We start from the raw sequence: 15,976 nt of genomic DNA on the forward strand, positions 1-15,976 counted from the left end.
TTTAAAATGATTTAAATATGCCACCTAGGTATGGCCTCCTCCTCCCCTACAGCCATGCCAAGTCTCGCCTATTGTGGCAATCTGCAGAGTACCACTCCGGGGCATATTTAATAAAAGGATTCAAATATGCCGCCTAAGCATGGTCTCCTCCTTCCCTACAGTCATGCCAAGTCTCGCCTATTGTGGCAATCTGCAGAGTACCACTCCGGGGCATATTTAATAAAAGGATTCAAATATGCCGCCTAAGCATGGTCTCCTCCTTCCCTACAGTCATGCCAATCCTCGCCAATCGTGGCAATCTGCAGATTACCACTCCGGGGCATATTTAAAAAAAGGATTTAAATATGCCGCCTAAGTATGGCCTCCTCTTCCCCTACAGCCATGCCAATCCTCGCCAATCATGGAACCCTGCAGAGTACCACTGTGGGGCATATTTAAAATGATTTAAATATGCCGCCTAAGTATGGCCTCCTGCTCCCCTACAGCCATACCAATCCTCGCCAATCGTGGCAATCTGCAGAGTACCACTCCGGGGCATATTTAAAGTAAGGATTTAAATATGCCGCCTAAGTATGGCCTCCTCCTCCCCTACAGCCATGCCACTCCTCGCCAATCATGGCAACCTGCAGATTACCACTGTGGGGCATATTTAAAATGATTTAAATGTGCCGCCTAAGTATGGCCTCCTCCTCCCCTACAGCCATGCCAATCCTCGCCAATAGTGGCAATCTGCAGAGTACCACTCCGGGGCATATTTTAAAAAAGGATTAAAATATGCCCCCTAAGTATGGCCTCCTCTTCCCCTAAAGCCATGCCAATCCTCGCCAATCATGGAACCCTGCAGAGTACCACTGTGGGGCATATTTAAAATGATTTAAATATGCCGCCTAAGTATGGCCTCCTGCTCCCCTACAGCCATACCAATCCTCGCCAATCGTGGCAATCTGCAGAGTACCACTCCGGGGCATATTTAAAGAAAGGATTTAAATATGCCGCCTAAGTATGGCCTCCTCCTCCCCTACAGCCATGCCACTCCTCGCCAATCATGGCAACCTGCAGATTACCACTGTGGGGCATATTTAAAATGATTTAAATGTGCCGCCTAAGTATGGCCTCCTCCTCCCCTACAGCCATGCCAATCCTCGCCAATAGTGGCAATCTGCAGAGTACCACTCCGGGGCATATTTTAAAAAAGGATTAAAATATGCCCCCTAAGTATGGCCTCCTCCTCCCCTACAGCCATGCCAATCCTCGCCAATCGTAGCATCCTGCAGATTAGCACTGTGGGGCATATTTAAAATGATTTAAATATGCCGCCTAAGTATGGCCTCCTCTTCACCCACAGCCATTCCAATCCTCCTCCCCTACAGCCATGCCAAGTCTCGCCTATTGAGGCAATGTGCAGAGTACCACTCCGGGGCATATTTAAAAAAAGGATTTAAATATGCCGCCTAAGTATGGCCTCCTCCTCCCCTACAGCCATGCCAATTCTCGCCAATCGTGGCAATCTGAAGAGTACCACTTCGGGGCATATTTAAAAAAAGGATTTAAATATGCTGCCTAAGTATGGCCTCCTCCTCCCCTACAGCCATGCCAATCCTCGCCAATCATGGCAATCTGCAGCGTACCACTCCGGGGTATATTTAAAAAAAGGATTTAAATATGCCGCCTAGGTATGGCCTCCTCCTACCCTACAGCCATGCCAATCCTCGCCAATCGTGGCAATCTGCAGAGTACCACTCCGGGGCATGTTTAAAAAAAGGATTTAAATATGCCGCCTAGGTATGGCCTCCTCCTCCCCTACAGCCATGCCATTCTCGCCAATCGTGGCAATCTGAAGAGTACCACTCCGGGGCATATTTAAAAAAAGGATTTAAATATGCCACCTAGGTATGGCCTCCTCCTCCCCTACAGCCATGCCAAGTCTCGCCTATTGAGGCAATGTGCAGAGTACCACTCTGGGGCATATTTAAAAAAAGGATTTAAATATGCCGCCTAAGTATGGCCTCCTCCTCCCCTACAGCCATGCCAATCGTGGCAACCAGCAGAGTACCACGCCAGGTCATATTTAAATGGATTTAAATATGCCGCCTAAGTATGGCCTCCTCCTCCCCTACAGCCATGCCAATCCTCGCCAATCGTGGCAATCTGCACAGTAATACTTCGGGGCATATTTAAAAAAAGGATTTAAATATGTCGCCTAAGCATGGTCTTCTCCTTCCCTACAGCCATGCCAATCCTCGCCAATCATGGCAACTTGCAGAGTACCACTGTGGGGCATATTTAAAAAAAAAGGATTTAAATATTCCGCCTAAGCATGGTCTCGTCCTTCCCTACAGCCATGCCAATCCTCGCCAATCGTGGCAACCTGCACAGTACCACTCCGGTGCATATTTAAAAAAAAGGATTTAAATATGCCGCCTAGGTATGGCCTCCTCCTCCCCTACAGCCATGCCAATTCTCGCCAATCATGGCAATCTGAAGAGTACCACTCCGGGGCATATTTACAAAAAAGGATTTAAATATGCCGCCTAGGTATGGCCTACTCCTCCCCTACAGCCATGCCAATACTCGCCAATCATGGAAACCTGCAGAGTACCACTGTGGGGCATATTTAAATGATTTAAATATTCCGCCTAAGTATGGCCTCCTCCTCCTCTACAGCCATGCCAATCCTCGCCAATCGTGGCAATCTGCACAGTAATACTCCGGGGCATATTTAAAAAAAGGATTTAAATATGCCGCCTAGGTATGGCCTCCTCCTCCCCTACAGCAATGCCAATTCTCACCAATCGTGGCAACCTGCAGAGTACCACTGTGGGGCATATTTAAAATGATTTAAATATGCCACCTAGGTATGGCCTCCTCCTCCCCTACAGCCATGCAAAGTCTCGCCTATTGTGGCAATGTGCAGAGTACCACTCTGGGGCATATTTAAAAAAAGGATTTAAATATGCCGCCTAAGTATGGCCTCCTCCTCCCCTACAGCCATGCCAATCCTCGCCAATCGTGGCAATCTGCACAGTAATACTTCGGGGCATATTTAAAACAAGGATTTAAATATGTCGCCTAAGCATGGTCTTCTCCTTCCCTACAGCCATGCCAATCCTCGCCAATCATGGCAACTTGCAGAGTACCACTGTGGGGCATAATTAAAAAAAAAAGGATTTAAATATGCCGCCTAAGCATGGTCTCGTCCTTCCCTACAGCCATGCCAATCCTCGCCAATCGTGGCAACCTGCACAGTACCACTCCGGTGCATATTTAAAAAAAAGGATTTAATTATGCCACCTAGGTATGGCCTCCTCCTCCCCTACAGCCATGCCAATTCTCGCCAATCATTGCAATCTGAAGAGTACCACTCCGGGGCATATTTAAAAAAAAGGATTTAAATATGCCGCCTAGGTATGGCCTACTCCTCCCCTACAGCCATGCCAATACTCGCCAATCATGGAAACCTGCAGAGTACCACTGTGGGGCATATTTAAAATGATTTAAATATGCCGCCTAAGTATGGCCTCCTCCTCCCCTACAGCCATGCCAATCCTCGCCAATCGTAGCAACCTGCAGAGTACCACTCCGGGGCATATTTAAAAAAAGGATTTAAATATGCCGCCTAAGCATGGTCTCCTCCTTCCCTACAGTCATGCCAATTCTCACCAATCGTGGCAACCTGCAGAGTATCACTGTGGGGCATATTTTAAAAAAGGATTCAAATATGCCGCCTAAGCATGGTCTCCTCCTTCCCTACAGTCATGCCAATCCTCGCCAATCGTGGCAATCTGCAGAGTACCACTCCGCGGCATATTTAAAAAAAGGATTTAAATATGCCGCCTAAGCATGGTCTCCTCCTTCCCTACAGTCATGCCAATCCTCGCCAATCGTGGCAATCTGCAGAGTACCACTCCGGGGCATATTTAAAAAAAGGATTTAAATATGCCGCCTAAGCATGGCCTCCTCCTCCCCTACAGCCATGCCAATCCTCGCCAATCGTGGCAATGTGCAGAATACCACTCCGGGGCATATTTAAAAAAAGGATTTAAATATGCCGCATAAGTATGGCCTCCTCCTCCCCTACAGCCATGCCAATTCTCGCCAATCATGGAAACCTGCAGAGTACCACTGTGGGGCATATTTAAAATGATTTAAATATGCCGCCTAAGTATGGCCTCCTCCTCCCCTACAGCCATGCCAATCCTCGCCAATCGTGGCAATGTGCAGAATACCACTCCGGGGCATATTTAAAAAAAGGATTTAAATATGCCGCCTAAGTATTGCCTCCTCCTCCCCTACAGCCATGCCAATCCTCGCCAATCGTAGCAACCTGCACAGTACCACTCCGGGGCATATTTAAAAAAAGGATTTAAATATGCCACCTAAGCATGGTCTCCTCCTTCCCTACAGTCATACCAATCCTCGCCAATCGTGGCAATCTGCAGAGTACCACTCCGGGGCATATTTAAAAAAAGGATTTAAGTATGCCGCCTAAGTATGGCCTCCTCCTCCCCTACAGCCATGCCAATCCTCGCCAATCATGGAAACCTGCAGAGTACCACTGTTGGGCATATTTAAAATGATTTAAATATGCCGCCTAAGTATGGCCTCCTCCTCCCCTACAGCCATGCCAATCCTCGCCAATCGTGGCAACCTGCACAGTACCACTGTGGGGCATATTTAAAAAAAAAGGATTTAATTATGCCGCCTAAGTATGGCCTCCTCCTCCCCTACAGCCATGCCAATTCTCACCAATCGTGGCAACCTGCAGAGTACCACTGTGGGGCATATATAAAATGATGTAAATATACCGCCTAAGTATGGCCTTCTCCTCCACTACAGCCATGCCAATCTTCGCCAATCATGGCAACCTGCAGAGTACCACTCCGGTGCATATTTTAAAAAAATGATTTAAATATGCCGCCTAGGTATGGCTTCCTCCTCCCCTACGGCCATGCCAATTCTCGCCAATTGTGGCAATCTGCAGAGTACCACTCCGGGGCATATTTAAAAAAAAAAGGATTTAAATATGCCGCCTAAGTATGGCCTCCTCCTCCCCTACAGCCATGCCAATTCTCACCTATCGTGGCAACCTGCTGAGTACCACTGTGGGGCATATTTAAAATGATTTAAATATGCCACCTAGGTATGGCCTCCTCCTCCCCTACAGCCATGCCAAGTCTCGCCTATTGTGGCAATCTGCAGAGTACCACTCCGGGGCATATTTAATAAAAGGATTCAAATATGCCGCCTAAGCATGGTCTCCTCCTTCCCTACAGTCATGCCAATCCTCGCCAATCATGGCAATCTGCAGATTACCACTCCGGGGCATATTTAAAAAAAGGATTTAAATATGCCGCCTAAGTATGGCCTCCTCTTCCCCTACAGCCATGCCAATCCTCGCCAATCATGGAACCCTGCAGAGTACCACTGTGGGGCATATTTAAAATGATTTAAATATGCCGCCTAAGTATGGCCGCCTCCTCCCCTACAGTCATGCCAATCCTCGCCAATCGTGGCAATCTGCAGAGTACCACTCCGGGGCATATTTAAAAAAAGGATTTAAATATGCCGCCTAAGTATGGCCTCCTCTTCCCCTACAGCCATGCCAATCCTCGCCAATCATGGAAACCTGCAGAGTACCACTGTTGGGCATATTTAAAATGATTTAAATATGCCGCCTAAGTATGGCCTCCTCCTCCCCTACAGCCATGCCAATCCTCGCCAATCGTGGCAATCTGCAAATTACCACTCCGGGGCATATTTAAAAAAAAAGGATTTAAATATGCCGCCTAAGTATGGCCTCCTCCTCCGCTACAGCCATGCCAATTCTCACCAATCGTGGCAACCTGCAGAGTATCACTGTGGGGCATATTTAAAAAAAGGATTCAAATATGCCGCCTAAGCATGGTCTCACCCTTCCCTACAGTCATGCCAATCCTCGCCAATCGTGGCAATCTGCAGATTACCACTCCAGGGCATATTTAAAAAAAGGATTTAAATATGCTGCCTAAGTATGGCCTCCTCCTCCCCTACAGCCATGCCAATCCTCGCCAATCGTGGCAATCTGCAGAGTACCACTCCGGGGCATGTTTAAAAAAAGGATTTAAATATGCCGCCTAGGTATGGCCTCCTCCTCCCCTACAGCCATGCCACTCCTCGCCAATCGTGGCAATCTGAAGAGTACCACTCCGGGGCATATTTAAAAAAAGGATTTAAATATGCCACCTAGGTATGGCCTCCTCCTCCCCTACAGCCATGCCAAGTCTCGCCTATTGAGGCAATGTGCAGAGAACCACTCTGGGGCATATTTAAAAAAAGGATTTAAATATGCCGCCTAAGTATGGCCTCCTCCTCCCCTACAGCCATGCCAATCGTGGCAACCAGCAGAGTACCACGCCAGGTCATATTTAAATGGATTTAAATATGCCGCCTAAGTATGGCCTCCTCCTCCCCTACAGCCATGCCAATCCTCGCCCATTGAGGCAGCCTGCAGAGTACCACTGTGGGGCATATTTAAAATGATTTAAATATGCCGCCTAACTATGGCCTCCTCCTCCCCTACAGCCATGCCAATCCTCGCCAATCGTGGCAATCTGCACAGTAATACTTCGGGGCATATTTAAAAAAAGGATTTAAATATGTCGCCTAAGCATGGTCTTCTCCTTCCCTACAGCCATGCCAATCCTCGCCAATCATGGCAACTTGCAGAGTACCACTGTGGGGCATATTTAAAAAAAAAGGATTTAAATATGCCGCCTAAGCATGGTCTCGTCCTTCCCTACAGCCATGCCAATCCTCGCCAATCGTGGCAACCTGCAGAGTACCACTGTGGGGCATATCTAAACTGATTTAAATATGCCGCCTAAGTATGGCCTTCTCTTCCTCTACAGCCATGTCAATCATCGCCAATCATGGCAACCTGCAGAGTACCACTCCGGTGCATATTTAAAAAAAAAGGATTTAAATATGCCGCCTAGGTATGGCCTCCTCCTCCCCTACAGCCATGCCAATTCTCGCCAATCATGGCAATCTGAAGAGTACCACTCCGGGGCATATTTAAAAAAAAGGATTTAAATATGCCGCCTAGGTATGGCCTACTCCTCCCCTACAGCCATGCCAATACTCACCAATCATGGAAACCTGCAGAGTACCACTGTGGGGCATATTTAAATGATTTAAATATTCCGCCTAAGTATGGCCTCCTCCTCCTCTACAGCCATGCCAATCCTCGCCAATCGTGGCAATCTGCACAGTAATACTTCGGGGCATATTTAAAAAAGGATTAAAATATGCCGCCTAGGTATGGCCTCCTCCTCCCCTACAGCCATGCCAAGTCTCGCCTATTGTGGCAATGTGCAGAGTACCACTCTGGGGCATATTTAAAAAAAGGATTTAAATATGCCGCCTAAGTATGGCCTCCTCCTCCCCTACAGCCATGCCAATCCTCGCCAATCATGGAAACCTGCAGAGTACCACTGTGGGGCATATTTAAAATGATTTAAATATGCCGCCTAAGTATGGCCTCCTCCTCCCCTACAGCCATGCCAATCCTCGCCAATCGTGACAATCTGCAGAGTACCACTCCGGGGCATATTTAAAAAAAGGATTTAAATATGCCGCCTAGGTATGGCCTCCTCCTCCCCTACAGCCATGCCAATCCTCGCCAATCATGGAAACCTGCAGAGTACCACTGTGGGGCATATTTAAAATGATTTAAATATGCCGCCTAAGTATGGCCTCCTCCTCCCCTACAGCCATGCCAATCCTCGCCAATCGTAGCAACCTGCACAGTACCACTCCGGGGCATATTTAAAAAAAGGATTTAAATATGCCGCCTAAGCATGGTCTCCTCCTTCCCTACAGTCATGCCAATTCTCACCAATCGTGGCAACCTGCAGAGTATCACTGTGGGGCATATTTTAAAAAAGGATTCAAATATGCCGCCTAAGCATGGTCTCCTCCTTCGCTACAGTCATGCCAATCCTCGCCAATCGTGGCAATCTGCAGAGTACCACTCCGCGGCATATTTAAAAAAAGGATTTAAATATGCCGCCTAAGCATGGTCTCCTCCTTCCCTACAGTCATGCCAATCCTCGCCAATCGTGGAAATCTGCAGAGTACCACTCCGGGGCATATTTAAAAAAAGGATTTAAATATGCCGCCTAAGTATGGCCTCCTCCTCCCCTACAGCCATGCCAATCCTCGCCAATCGTGGCAATGTGCAGAATACCACTCCGGGGCATATTTAAAAAAAGGATTTAAATATGCCGCATAAGTATGGCCTCCTCCTCCCCTACAGCCATGCCAATCCTCGCCAATCATGGAAACCTGCAGAGTATCACTGTGGGGCATATTTAAAATGATTTAAATATGCCGCCTAAGTATGGCCTCCTCCTCCCCTACAGCCATGCCAATCCTCGCCAATCGTGGCAATGTGCAGAATACCACTCCGGGGCATATTTAAAAAAAGGATTTAAATATGCCGCCTAAGTATTGCCTCCTCCTCCCCTACAGCCATGCCAATCCTCGCCAATCGTAGCAACCTGCACAGTACCACTCCGGGGCATATTTAAAAACAGGATTTAAATATGCCACCTAAGCATGGTCTCCTCCTTCCCTACAGTCATGCCAATCCTCGCCAATCGTGGCAATCTGCAGAGTACCACTCCGGGGCATATTTAAAAAAAGGATTTAAGTATGCCGCCTAAGTATGGCCTCCTCCTCCCCTACAGCCATGCCAATCCTCGCCAATCATGGAAACCTGCAGAGTACCACTGTTGGGCATATTTAAAATGATTTAAATATGCCGCCTAAGTATGGCCTCCTCCTCCCCTACAGCCATGCCAATCCTCGCCAATCGTGGCAACCTGCACAGTACCACTTCGGGGCATTTTAAAAAAAAGGATTTAAATATGCCGCCTAAGTATGGCCTCCTCCTCCCCTACAGCCATGCCAATTCTCACCAATCGTGGCAACCTGCAGAATACCACTGTGGGGCATATATAAAATGATGTAAATATACCGCCTAAGTATGGCCTTCTCCTCCACTACAGCCATGCCAATCTTCGCCAATCATGGCAACCTGCAGAGTACCACTCCGGTGCATATTTTAAAAAAATGATTTAAATATGCCGCCTAGGTATGGCCTCCTCCTCCCCTACGGCCATGCCAATTCTCGCCAATTGTGGCAATCTGCAGAGTACCACTCCGGGGCCTATTTAAAAAAAAAAGGATTTAAATATGCCGCCTAAGTATGGCCTCCTCCTCCCCTACAGCCATGCCAATTCTCACCTATCGTGGCAACCTGCAGAGTACCACTGTGGGGCATATTTAAAATGATTTAAATATGCCACCTAGGTATGGCCTCCTCCTCCCCTACAGCCATGCCAAGTCTCGCCTATTGTGGCAATCTGCAGAGTACCACTCCGGGGCATATTTAATAAAAGGATTCAAATATGCCGCCTAAGCATGGTCTCCTCCTTCCCTACAGTCATGCCAATCCTCGCCAATCGTGGCAATCTGCAGATTACCACTCCGGGGCATATTTAAAAAAAGGATTTAAATATGCCGCCTAAGTATGGCCTCCTCTTCCCCTACAGCCATGCCAATCCTCGCCAATCATGGAAACCTGCAGAGTACCACTGTTGGGCATATTTAAAATGATTTAAATATGCCGCCTAAGTATGGCCTCCTCCTCCCCTACAGCCATGCCAATCCTCGCCAATCGTGGCAATCTGCAAATTACCACTCCGGGGCATATTTAAAAAAAAGGATTTAAATATGCCGCCTAAGTATGGCCTCCTCCTCCCCTACAGCCATGCCAATTCTCACCAATCATGGCAACCTGCAGAGTATCACTGTGGGGCATATTTAAAAAAAGGATTCAAATATGCCGCCTAAGCATGGTCTCCTCCTTCCCTACAGTCATGCCAATCCTCGCCAATCGTGGCAATCTGCAGATTACCACTCCGGGGCATATTTAAAAAAAGGATTTAAATATGCTGCCTAAGTATGGCCTCCTCCTCCCCTACAGCCATGCCAATTCTCACCTATCGTGGCAACCTGCAGAGTACCACTGTGGGGCATATTTAAAATGATTTAAATATGCCACCTAGGTATGGCCTCCTCCTCCCCTACAGCCATGCCAAGTCTCGCCTATTGTGGCAATCTGCAGAGTACCACTCCGGGGCATATTTAATAAAAGGATTCAAATATGCCGCCTAAGCATGGTCTCCTCCTTCCCTACAGTCATGCCAAGTCTCGCCTATTGTGGCAATCTGCAGAGTACCACTCCGGGGCATATTTAATAAAAGGATTCAAATATGCCGCCTAAGCATGGTCTCCTCCTTCCCTACAGTCATGCCAATCCTCGCCAATCGTGGCAATCTGCAGATTACCACTCCGGGGCATATTTAAAAAAAGGATTTAAATATGCCGCCTAAGTATGGCCTCCTCTTCCCCTACAGCCATGCCAATCCTCGCCAATCATGGAACCCTGCAGAGTACCACTGTGGGGCATATTTAAAATGATTTAAATATGCCGCCTAAGTATGGCCTCCTGCTCCCCTACAGCCATACCAATCCTCGCCAATCGTGGCAATCTGCAGAGTACCACTCCGGGGCATATTTAAAGTAAGGATTTAAATATGCCGCCTAAGTATGGCCTCCTCCTCCCCTACAGCCATGCCACTCCTCGCCAATCATGGCAACCTGCAGATTACCACTGTGGGGCATATTTAAAATGATTTAAATGTGCCGCCTAAGTATGGCCTCCTCCTCCCCTACAGCCATGCCAATCCTCGCCAATAGTGGCAATCTGCAGAGTACCACTCCGGGGCATATTTTAAAAAAGGATTAAAATATGCCCCCTAAGTATGGCCTCCTCTTCCCCTAAAGCCATGCCAATCCTCGCCAATCATGGAACCCTGCAGAGTACCACTGTGGGGCATATTTAAAATGATTTAAATATGCCGCCTAAGTATGGCCTCCTGCTCCCCTACAGCCATACCAATCCTCGCCAATCGTGGCAATCTGCAGAGTACCACTCCGGGGCATATTTAAAGAAAGGATTTAAATATGCCGCCTAAGTATGGCCTCCTCCTCCCCTACAGCCATGCCACTCCTCGCCAATCATGGCAACCTGCAGATTACCACTGTGGGGCATATTTAAAATGATTTAAATGTGCCGCCTAAGTATGGCCTCCTCCTCCCCTACAGCCATGCCAATCCTCGCCAATAGTGGCAATCTGCAGAGTACCACTCCGGGGCATATTTTAAAAAAGGATTAAAATATGCCCCCTAAGTATGGCCTCCTCCTCCCCTACAGCCATGCCAATCCTCGCCAATCGTAGCATCCTGCAGATTAGCACTGTGGGGCATATTTAAAATGATTTAAATATGCCGCCTAAGTATGGCCTCCTCTTCACCCACAGCCATTCCAATCCTCCTCCCCTACAGCCATGCCAAGTCTCGCCTATTGAGGCAATGTGCAGAGTACCACTCCGGGGCATATTTAAAAAAAGGATTTAAATATGCCGCCTAAGTATGGCCTCCTCCTCCCCTACAGCCATGCCAATTCTCGCCAATCGTGGCAATCTGAAGAGTACCACTTCGGGGCATATTTAAAAAAAGGATTTAAATATGCTGCCTAAGTATGGCCTCCTCCTCCCCTACAGCCATGCCAATCCTCGCCAATCATGGCAATCTGCAGCGTACCACTCCGGGGTATATTTAAAAAAAGGATTTAAATATGCCGCCTAGGTATGGCCTCCTCCTACCCTACAGCCATGCCAATCCTCGCCAATCGTGGCAATCTGCAGAGTACCACTCCGGGGCATGTTTAAAAAAAGGATTTAAATATGCCGCCTAGGTATGGCCTCCTCCTCCCCTACAGCCATGCCATTCTCGCCAATCGTGGCAATCTGAAGAGTACCACTCCGGGGCATATTTAAAAAAAGGATTTAAATATGCCACCTAGGTATGGCCTCCTCCTCCCCTACAGCCATGCCAAGTCTCGCCTATTGAGGCAATGTGCAGAGTACCACTCTGGGGCATATTTAAAAAAAGGATTTAAATATGCCGCCTAAGTATGGCCTCCTCCTCCCCTACAGCCATGCCAATCGTGGCAACCAGCAGAGTACCACGCCAGGTCATATTTAAATGGATTTAAATATGCCGCCTAAGTATGGCCTCCTCCTCCCCTACAGCCATGCCAATCCTCGCCAATCGTGGCAATCTGCACAGTAATACTTCGGGGCATATTTAAAAAAAGGATTTAAATATGTCGCCTAAGCATGGTCTTCTCCTTCCCTACAGCCATGCCAATCCTCGCCAATCATGGCAACTTGCAGAGTACCACTGTGGGGCATATTTAAAAAAAAAGGATTTAAATATTCCGCCTAAGCATGGTCTCGTCCTTCCCTACAGCCATGCCAATCCTCGCCAATCGTGGCAACCTGCACAGTACCACTCCGGTGCATATTTAAAAAAAAGGATTTAAATATGCCGCCTAGGTATGGCCTCCTCCTCCCCTACAGCCATGCCAATTCTCGCCAATCATGGCAATCTGAAGAGTACCACTCCGGGGCATATTTACAAAAAAGGATTTAAATATGCCGCCTAGGTATGGCCTACTCCTCCCCTACAGCCATGCCAATACTCGCCAATCATGGAAACCTGCAGAGTACCACTGTGGGGCATATTTAAATGATTTAAATATTCCGCCTAAGTATGGCCTCCTCCTCCTCTACAGCCATGCCAATCCTCGCCAATCGTGGCAATCTGCACAGTAATACTCCGGGGCATATTTAAAAAAAGGATTTAAATATGCCGCCTAGGTATGGCCTCCTCCTCCCCTACAGCAATGCCAATTCTCACCAATCGTGGCAACCTGCAGAGTACCACTGTGGGGCATATTTAAAATGATTTAAATATGCCACCTAGGTATGGCCTCCTCCTCCCCTACAGCCATGCAAAGTCTCGCCTATTGTGGCAATGTGCAGAGTACCACTCTGGGGCATATTTAAAAAAAGGATTTAAATATGCCGCCTAAGTATGGCCTCCTCCTCCCCTACAGCCATGCCAATCCTCGCCAATCATGGAAACCTGCAGAGTACCACTGTGGGGCATATTTAAAATGATTTAAATATGCCGCCTAAGTATGGCCTCCTCCTCCCCTACAGCCATGCCAATCCTCGCCAATCGTGGCAATCTGCAGAGTACCACTCCGGGGCATATTTAAAAAAAGGATTTAAATATGCCGCCTAAGTATTGCCTCCTCCTCCCCTACAGCCATGCCAATCCTCGCCAATCGTAGCAACCTGCACAGTACCACTCCGGGGCATATTTAAAAAAAGGATTTAAATATGCCACCTAAGCATGGTCTCCTCCTTCCCTACAGTCATGCCAATTCTCACCAATCGTGGCAACCTGCAGAGTATCACTGTGGGGCATATTTTAAAAAAGGATTCAAATATGCCGCCTAAGCATGGTCTCTTCCTTCCCTACAGTCATGCCAATCCTCGCCAATCGTGGCAATCTGCAGAGTACCACTCCGCGGCATATTTAAAAAAAGGATTTAAATATGCCGCCTAAGCATGGTCTCCTCCTTCCCTACAGTCATGCCAATCCTCGCCAATCGTGGCAATCTGCAGAGTACCACTCCGGGGCATATTTAAAAAAAGGATTTAAATATGCCACATAAGTATGGCCTCCTCCTCCCCTACAGCCATGCCAATCCTCGCCAATCATGGAAACCTGCAGAGTACCACTGTGGGGCATATTTAAAATGAGTTAAATATGCCGCCTAAGTATGGCCTCCTCCTCCCCTACAGCCATGCCAATCCTCGCCAATCGTGGCAATGTGCAGAATACCACTCCGGGGCATATTTAAAAAAAGGATTTAAATATGCCGCCTAAGTATTGCCTCCTCCTCCCCTACAGCCATGCCAATCCTCGCCAATCGTAGCAACCTGCACAGTACCACTCCGGGGCATATTTAAAAAAAGGATTTAAATATGCCACCTAAGCATGGTCTCCTCCTTCCCTACAGTCATGCCAATCCTCGCCAATCGTGGCAATCTGCAGAGTACCACTCCGGGGCATATTTAAAAAAAGGATTTAAGTATGCCGCCTAAGTATGGCCTCCTCCTACCCTACAGCCATGCCAATCCTCGCCAATCATGGAAACCTGCAGAGTACCACTGTTGGGCATATTTAAAATGATTTAAATATGCCGCCTAAGTATGGCCTCCTCCTCCCCTACAGCCATGCCAATCCTCGCCAATCGTGGCAACCTGCACAGTACCACTTCGGGGCATTTTAAAAAAAAGGATTTAAATATGCCGCCTAAGCATGTTCTCCTCCTTCCCTACAGCCATGCCAATCCTCGTCAATCGTGGCAACCTGCAGAGTACCACTGTGGGGCATATTTAAAAAAAAGGATTTAAATATGCCGCCTAAGTATGGTCTCCTCCTCCCCTACAGCCATGCCAATTCTCACCAATCGTGGCAACCTGCAGAGTACCACTGTGGGGCATATATAAAATGATGTAAATATACCGCCTAAGTATGGCCTTCTCCTCCACTACAGCCATGCCAATCTTCGCCAATCATGGCAACCTGCAGAGTACCACTCCGGTGCATATTTTAAAAAAATGATTTAAATATGCCGCCTAGGTATGGCCTCCTCCTCCCCTACGGCCATGCCAATTCCCGCCAATTGTGGCAATCTGCAGAGTACCACTCCGGGGCATATTTAAAAAAAAAGGATTTAAATATGCCGCCTAAGTATGGCCTCCTCCTCCCCTACAGCCATGCCAATTCTCACCTATCGTGGCAACCTGCAGAGTACCACTGTGGGGCATATTTAAAATGATTTAAATATGCCACCTAGGTATGGCCTCCTCCTCCCCTACAGCCATGCCAAGTCTCGCCTATTGTGGCAATCTGCAGAGTACCACTCAGGGGCATATTTAATAAAAGGATTCAAATATGCCGCCTAAGCATGGTCTCCTCCTTCCCTACAGTCATGCCAATCCTCGCCAATCGTGGCAATCTGCAGATTACCACTCCGAGGCATATTTAAAAAAAGGATTTAAATATGCCGCCTAAGTATGGCCTCCTCTTCCCCTACAGCCATGCCAATCCTCGCCAATCATGGAACCCTGCAGAGTACCACTGTGGGGCATATTTAAAATGATTTAAATATGCCGCCTAAGTATGGCCGCCTCCTCCCCTACAGTCATGCCAATCCTCGCCAATCGTGGCAATCTGCAGAGTACCACTCCGGGGCATATTTAAAAAAAGGATTTAAATATGCCGCCTAAGTATGGCCTCCTCTTCCCCTACAGCCATGCCAATCCTCGCCAATCATGGAAACCTGCAGAGTACCACTGTTGGGCATATTTAAAATGATTTAAATATGCCGCCTAAGTATGGCCTCCTCCTCCCCTACAGCCATGCCAATCCTCGCCAATCGTGGCAATCTGCAAATTACAACTCCGGGGCAGATTTAAAAAAAAGGATTTAAATATGCCGCCTAAGTATGGCCTCCTCCTCCCCTACAGCCATGCCAATTCTCACCAATCATGGCAACCTGCAGAGTATCACTGTGGGGCATATTTAAAAAAAGGATTCAAATATGCCGCCTAAGCATGGTATCACCCTTCCCTACAGTCATGCCAATCCTCGCCAATCGTGGCAATCTGCAGATTACCACTCCGGGGCATATTTAAAAAAAGGATTTAAATATGCCGCCTAGGTATGGCCTCCTCCTCCCCTACAGCCATGCCAATTCTCGCCAATCGTGGCAATCTGCAGAGTACCACTGTGGGGCATATTTTAAAAAAGGATTAAAATATGACCCCTAAGTATGGCCTCCTCCTCCCCTACAGCCATGCCAATCCTCGCCAATCATGGAACCCTGCAGAGTACCACTGTGGGGCATATTTAAAATGATTTAAATATGCCGCCTAAGTAT

The sequence above is a fragment of the Hyperolius riggenbachi genome, chromosome 1, assembly GCF_040937935.1.
Source record: "Hyperolius riggenbachi isolate aHypRig1 chromosome 1, aHypRig1.pri, whole genome shotgun sequence".
NCBI classification, from domain to species: domain Eukaryota; kingdom Metazoa; phylum Chordata; class Amphibia; order Anura; family Hyperoliidae; genus Hyperolius; species Hyperolius riggenbachi.